This window comes from Euprymna scolopes, chromosome 2, assembly GCF_053919585.1.
Source record: "Euprymna scolopes isolate OS-2025 chromosome 2, ASM5391958v1, whole genome shotgun sequence".
Classification (NCBI taxonomy): domain Eukaryota; kingdom Metazoa; phylum Mollusca; class Cephalopoda; order Sepiida; family Sepiolidae; genus Euprymna; species Euprymna scolopes.
The window spans coordinates 5954694-5962591 of NC_136483.1; the positions used below are offsets into that span (position 1 = coordinate 5954694).

Sequence of the window (7898 nt, forward strand, 5' to 3'; positions counted from 1 at the left end):
AGCAAAGAAGAAATTAAGAATTAAAATGAAGGATTATTAAGTTATAAAGTATTAAGAATGTATGTAGAAAAATACGATAATGTTAAAGAAAAATTATATATAGCTGAAAGATTAAAGTAATAACTATGCTATTTCAAAATTACCATAATTAAATTTGGACTTATGTTTACAGAAAGAGATCAGTTCGTGTTTAGAATTTATTATATTGTTAAGTGATTAAAGTTATAGCTTCGGTTGTGCAGAGGGGACATGACTAAGAGCCATAGGACTTAACTATTTTATGATAGTTCATTTGATTTAGAGGGAGGTATTATTAGAGTTAAGTTTTTTAATTAAAGTGGTTAGAGAAGTTACTTGGTTATTATTAGAATTATGGTTGTTAAAAGAAGAAATGTGGTTTGACATTCTTTTCTTAATTAATGTTGAAGTACCGCCGATATATGTATGTACTTTATTAAAAGCTCGAGGTGTGATATTAATTTAATTTGCTGATTTGTATTAGTTAAATAGTCTTAATTTTGTTCATTGTGTTCAACAAAGGGTTGGACAATGTATTGTACGAGGACTATTTTGGAGGGAATAATGCGTGTTGTTAGTGTTAGGATGGCTGTTAGGAGAATTATTATTATTATTATTATTATTATTATTATTATTATTATTATTATTGATTTCAAATATTTCTTATATGTTATATCTCCCCTTTTTATACATGAAGTAAATTTCAGAGTAAATTATTTGTTGTTGGAGATATTAATAATCGTACCCTATTTCCAAAAGCATTTGATTTGTCTGTTATCTTTAGCAATACATTATACATACATACATACATGATGATTGGTGTCAATGTCTTGTCAGACGAGTGCCACTCCCTCTGGCAGTTAGAATTATTGAGCCCAAAAATGACTTCCATCGCCACAGGATCATTTTAATAGACAAATGCCTGAGGAAGTATCTATACACAGATGATGTTACAGAGTCTTAGGTTTGTACGACAGCTGTCTCTCTCTCAGTTAAAAATGTTGAGATCCAGCAACAAGCAAGAGCAAGATAGCCAGTAACAAGTTAAATTGCAGACCAGCTTAATGCGGGTACTGGTCTCCCGCTTTATGGTTTTTTAAATCAGAGATTTGCTTCTTCTAGAAAGGTTACCTTCACCACGGCTCACGGGAGCCCTCAAACAAACATACATATACATACATACATACAAACATACAAACATACAAACACACACGGTGCTAGTTGGCCGTTGACCCCGAAAAATGGTTCATTCGCCATTTGGAAGGTCTTGTTTTTAATCCTTCAGGGAGACTTGCCACCCTCTTTACCAAACAAGTCTGGTGGGGGAACCAGTTTAGTCGCCGGTGACGCGACCATGAGGCAGGTAGTACTGGGTTACATGATACCAGTAGCATATTACATGACCTGACATGATGATTGCAACGTCTTGTCAGACGAGTGCCACTCCCTCAGACATTTAAAATCCATGAGCCCAAATGCCTGAGGGAGTATCTATACAAAGATGATGTTACAGAGTCTTAGCTTTGTACGACAGCTAAGTCTCTCTCTCGGTTCAAAATGTTGAGATCCAGCAACAAGCAAGAGCAAGATAGCCAGCAACAAATTAAACTGCAGACCAGCTTAATGCGGGTACTGGTCTCCCGCTTTATGGTTTTTTAAATCAGAGATTTGCTTCTCCTAGAAAGGTTGCCTTCACCACGGCTTACGGGAGCCCTCTCCTCCCCAATACACATATACACACACACGCAAATATACACGGTGCTAGTTGGCCGTTGACCCAGAAAAAGAGTTCATTCGCCCTTTGGAAGGTCTTGTTTTTAATCCTCCAGGGAGACTAGTCGCCCTCCTCACCAAACAAGTTTAGTGGGGGAACCAGTTTGGTCGCCGGTGACCCGACCATGAGGCAGGTAGTACTGGGTTACATGGTACCAGTAGCATATGACATGACCTGACATACATACATACATACATACATACATAATGCATATATATATAAATATATATATGCATATATACATATTTCTTAATATTCTTAATAACTTATATTTCTTTTTATATATATAAATTATTATTTTAGAAGCTCAATATAATTACAGAGCATATACGAATGCACATATATATAAATATATTAATATATATAATATAAATCATGTATATTAATTAAAGCTCTCTTTTTCTTTAACAATGTTTACATATATACACACATATGTATATATATATCTTAATATATATATATATATAATCTCAATATATATATCTTAATATATATATATATATATATATATATAGATATATATAGATATATATAGATATATATATATATATATAATTCATCCCCAGACAGCAGTGTTTCCGTATTACAGCACTTCAATGAAGTCAAGCATCAGCAACTGCTCCCAACTGTAATTCTAAACTCGCATGCATTTTCAGCAGGTGTCATTTACAGTATTTAAATTCTCTTTCCCCATTTTTCTTTCCATATATACAGGCTGACCCCCCCCCCTAAAAAAAAAAAACGGGATCCGTGTACACTTTACTAATTAGAGTTAGGTTTTTGGGTCACCCTATATATATATATATATATATATATATATATATATATATATATATATATATATATATATATATATATATATCAAAATTTATTAATTTAAATTTATGATGAGAGCAGAAAATATTAGCAAATATTATAATGGTTTATACCAAATTTACTAAAAAAATAAACATAGAAAATCATATTTAACAAAATAGGTATAAACCATTATAATATTTCTAATATTTTCTGTTCTGCGGAGATGGGTAGACATCGCAAACCTATAAATTAAGGAAATATACTTATTGAAATGTATTCTTTGTCTTGCATTTAATAAAAATTCTAGATTTTAAATTTAACCATTTCTCGTCATAAAATTAAAATGACTAAATTATGATTTATTCGCTCTATCTGGTATATTGAGCAATTTTTATTAAGGTTGGATTGTCTTTATAAAATATTACAGCCAATAATATTTTGTAAGACCGATAATCACTGAATTTACATACCAGTAGACCCATTCCATCACTTTATTCTAAAGTATATATATATATATATATATATATATATATATATATATATATATATATATATATATATATATATATATATATGTATATATATGGTTGCTAGCGTGGAATCTCCTGGCCCGCAGTAATTCTCTCTCTCTTTCTGTGTGTGTATATATATATACATATATATATATATATATATTATTCATCCACACACACACACATACACACACACACATACACACACACACACACACACACACACACACACACATATATATATATATATATATATATATATATATATATATATATATGATCGAAGTTACAAAAGCAATGACCGCTATTTTCATTCTGTCCGAATTGATTAGAAAAACTTGCAAATCGCATTGTTATGATGACTGAACTTATCCATTCATTACCAGAAAATGTAATCTCTGATTAGACTCATTTACTTCCTGGCAAAACTGCACGTAGAATAGTAATGACTTATGTAGAAAAATAAATTCTGAAGCACAAAATGGTGCTTCTGTCAATGTCACTACTTCCGTCTTTGTAGCTCTCTACCTGCTTGAGTTTTTAAAATAGGACGCTTTACCTTTGCAACGACCCCTGTGTATATCTATCTATATATCTATAAAAGTGAACGTGTCTGTGTGTGTGTGTATGTCTGTGTACATTTCCCTACGCAATAACTCTGTCAATTTTTAGTCTACGGACTCGAAATTTAATATACAGCGTACTGAGATTTGGAAAAATCGATGTGATTGGGGTTCGGCCAGACATTTGTCTGTTCAGGGGTCAAAGTTCAACGATTTGACCTTTGAGAACTCTACCAAACTCCTCCGACAATTTGTGGTCTAAACACTTGACATTTTAGATATAGGTTCCTTGGACATGGATCTAACTTAATAACTTGATTTAAGCCCAAAACAATAAATGTTAAGGGGTCATAATAGGGGTCAAAGTTAAAAAAAATTGCCTTTTTTTTTTGCTCAGCATACACCTCCAAACACCCGAGCAACGCCGACCGAAATGCTAGTGTATATATATATATATATATATATATATATATATATATATATATATATATATATATATATATATATGTATTGTATTGGTACTAATTATTTGTAAGTGTGTCCACCAAAAGAGTGCTCAATGTTTAGACAGAGCTAAAATAAGTGAATTTAGTTTACAAACAAATGCTTCGTCAGGCCAAGACCAGAGATGTCCTTGGCCTGACGAAGCGATTCCCGTAGTGGGTTTTCTCTGAAACATGTATGCTTATGTGTAACTATTTGTTTGTAAACTGAATTCACTTATATATATATATATATATATATATATATATATATATATAGCGAGAGAGAGAGAGAGAGAGAGAGAGAGTGAGAGAGAGAGTGAGGTAAGTACTAGTTTAGTATGAAGTTGATTAACATAACCACTGATGAAAATTGCAAAATCACTGATTTTGTTTAAAAGAAGAAAAAAAACACCTGCTTTTGTTTCTGTTCTAAAATGTTGTCAGATTTTATCCAAACTCTTTCATGCACCGATGTATATATTGACTAGGTTGCGAGATAGTATATAGTCATTAATTCATTTATTGCCATATAATATATATATTATACATATATATATACATATATATATATATATATATATATATATATGTGTGTGTGTGTGTATGTGTGATCTGCCCTTTTTCTCATCGCTTTGTGCTTGCGAACGGAGGGCGGATGGGGCGATGGGGTAACGGCGTTTCTCTCTGTTTCTTCCAACCGATTAGCGCATCTTAATAAGAACGTCACCTGTGAAATCGCTTCCCTCACAAACCAATCAGCCCAGCACATGGGGATGGGGGCTCGTCCGGTAATAGGTGGGGTGGTGGTGGTGAGACAACTGACCAGATTGCCAGCATCTGACGATACGGAAGCGGCATCCTTTCTCTCTTGACTCCTGCAAGGGAAAAATTAAGTCGACACTTTTGATCCACAAAACAAGCCCACTGGTCAACAGTTGGTGTTCCGTTGGTTAGTGGGAAAGGAAATAGGGAAAGGGGATTCTTTTTCCTGCGGTTTTAAACTCACTCGTACACTATTTCCCTTTCTTTGTCTTCTTGCTCGATTTCTTCATATTTTCTTTTCATTCTTCATCTTTCGCTTCATCGTCTTTTTTTTTTTTTGCTACTTTTAGTTTTCCTCTTTCTCCGCTGTCATACGTATTGTTTCCCTTCTTAATTTTCTCTTTCCTACTAATCCTCTTTCTTTTTTTCTTTTCTTTTTTAAAATTTAGTCTCCTCTTCTTTTTCTTGGCATTGTTTGTCTTTTATTTTCTTTTGTAGCCATCATTCTTATTTCCCCTCCCCCTTTTTCCTAATAATATCTCAAAATATTCCTATGCCGATTTTTCTGCTTCCTTTCTATGTCTTATATTTTTCTTTAACTTCTTCTCTTCCCAAGCCCTTCATTTCTTTTATCTAGTCTTCTTAGTATTCTTTCAGAATCCCAATTTTTGTTCCATTCATCGCCCCCTCCTCACCCTTTCGTTCACTTTTACTTCTTATTTTCTATTTCTCTTTCTCTTTTTAGTTGCATATCAATTTCCTTCGTTAACTTCTTCTTATCAGCTCATCCTGTTGCCGCCTTTTGTAATCTGCTATTTCACCCCCGTTTCGTCTTCTTTTCTTCTTTTTCTTCTTCGCCATCTTCATCATTATCTTTCTTTGTTCAATTCCTTTTCTCCTACCTCTACAATTTCCTCGCTCCTAACTCGTTTTTTTTCGTCGTCTTTCTCATTAGAATATTTCTTCATCCTCATATTCCATACTTATAATGTTTATCGTTCTCTGATGTTATTGTTGTTCGTCTTGTTATTTTTGATGCAGCAAAGAAAGTAAGAAAAACACAAACACAGAAAATGGACCAAAGAAAACTTTGTCCATTTTCTGTGTTTTTGATTTTTTTTTTACTTTCTTTGCTTTTCTGTTGAATTTTATCCATTTTTATTTCTTTTCGTTCTCTTCTTTCTTTATTATCAGTTTCCTTTCTTTCCGAAACATTATTCGTATTTTGCTCTTTCTTTCAAATTCCACTTTTTTTGTTTTCTCTCTTTTTTTTATTTGTTTCTTTATTTTTACATAAAATCTTTTTTTCTTTTCTTCCTTCATCACCTTTCCTCTACTTTTGTATATTCTTATATCGTTTTTCTTTCTAAACTTTCTCTCTTTTGTTTTTGTTTTCTTTCTATTCGCTGTCATCTTTCTTTCTTTTTGACCTTCTTCCATTCTTTCCTTCGTCTTTTTACTTCTTCCGTATTCCTACTTCTTATAAAACTGTTTTCTTTTTATTATTGACTTCCTTTCTTTTTCACTTTTCTTCATTTAATTGTTGTTTCTGTCTTTCTTTATCGTCCTTCTTCCCTTTCTTCTTTCCCTATTTCTTACTTTCTCTCTTTCCTTTACTCGCCTTTCTCTCCTCCCCGCGGAAACGAAGGAGTCACTAACTCATCTACACAGGAAGGCGTACATAAATACCAACCCACACGCATGCGTAAACACCACCACACATATAAACACTTCCGGGCTCGCTTTTGTAATTGTCTTTCTCGTTTATAGCTTTTGTTTTAGGGCATTTTAATCTACTCTAGCGTCTTCGTTGTAATAGGTAATCGTAATAACTGACGTCTTCGTTGGCAAGAATGCCTACTCTGACGGCCATTCTTCACTATGCCAGTCACCCCCAGCACCACCATGGCGGCGGCGGCTGACGGATTCTTCCAGGAGGTGGGGAAAGTTGGTGAGCGTGTGCGAGTCTGAGACGAGTGAGAAAAGGGAAAAGAGAGATAATGAGAGAAGGAGAGACAAGTGAAATCAAAAGAACTCATATATTTGCCGTTTCATTGCCAGTCGACGTCAATGTTTGCATTCGTTAGTAATAATATATATCTATCTCCAAAGTCGACTAAAACTCCATACCACTTGCTTATCTGCTTGTTTTTTTGTTTCTTTTCTTGCTTGATGTCATTTTTTTTTTGTGTGACGCCATCCATTAAAAAAATTAGCCTGCAGTGGATGACGTCACTAAGGGATTACAGCCATACAAACATAAACTTAAAAATATATTAAATATTCAAATCTGAAACAATGAGTGACGTCACTATCAAACCATAAGAAAGACGAGGAGAGATGATTTGTCATTTGGATGGCTCATCACCTGCTTTATCTGGATGACGAGATGAATCGAATATGAAACATGTTCCTTAATCTGTGACACAGGTTCGATAAACAAGTATTTTACACAAAGGTCGCAATTTGTTTTATAAAATACATTTTTTAAACAAAGAGGAGCACTCCAGAAAAACCAGAAAGAATTTAAAATTTTAAAATTGAAGGATTATTTGCATGTGCGCAATAGAAAAAGCAAGAAAGAAAAACATACACACACACACACAAACACACACACATATATATTATATATATACGGCATAATCACGTTTAAAACACTGGTTCCCGTCAGATCACCGAAGTTAAGCAACGATGAGTCTAACCAGTACCAGATGGGTGACCATTTGGAACTTCCGGTGTCGTGTGTGCTCTCAGCTTATCTCTGAATTGTTTCCAGTCATCTGGGTTTCTTTTTGTCACTGGACTCAAGCAGTGAGTATTCAGGAGAGGTGTGGTTTGAGATTGCGCAACCCCTGCCACACAATTACACGCGCAGCTGCCTCTACAAAGGGTATCCTTATCTTTCAAGATTGAACGGCGGCATCGATGTATAAATATTACAATTTGAAATTAAATTCTGTAAATTAAAATAATTTACAACAAATTA

The 7898-nt window shown here is 33.7% G+C and overlaps 1 pseudogene; it reads left to right on the plus strand.

Annotated features, from left to right (window-relative positions):
• The first annotated feature begins 7542 nt into the window (after window positions 1-7542).
• On the plus strand, window positions 7543-7659 carry LOC145241946 (5S ribosomal RNA; annotated as a pseudogene).
• Window positions 7660-7898: the final 239 nt, after the last annotated feature.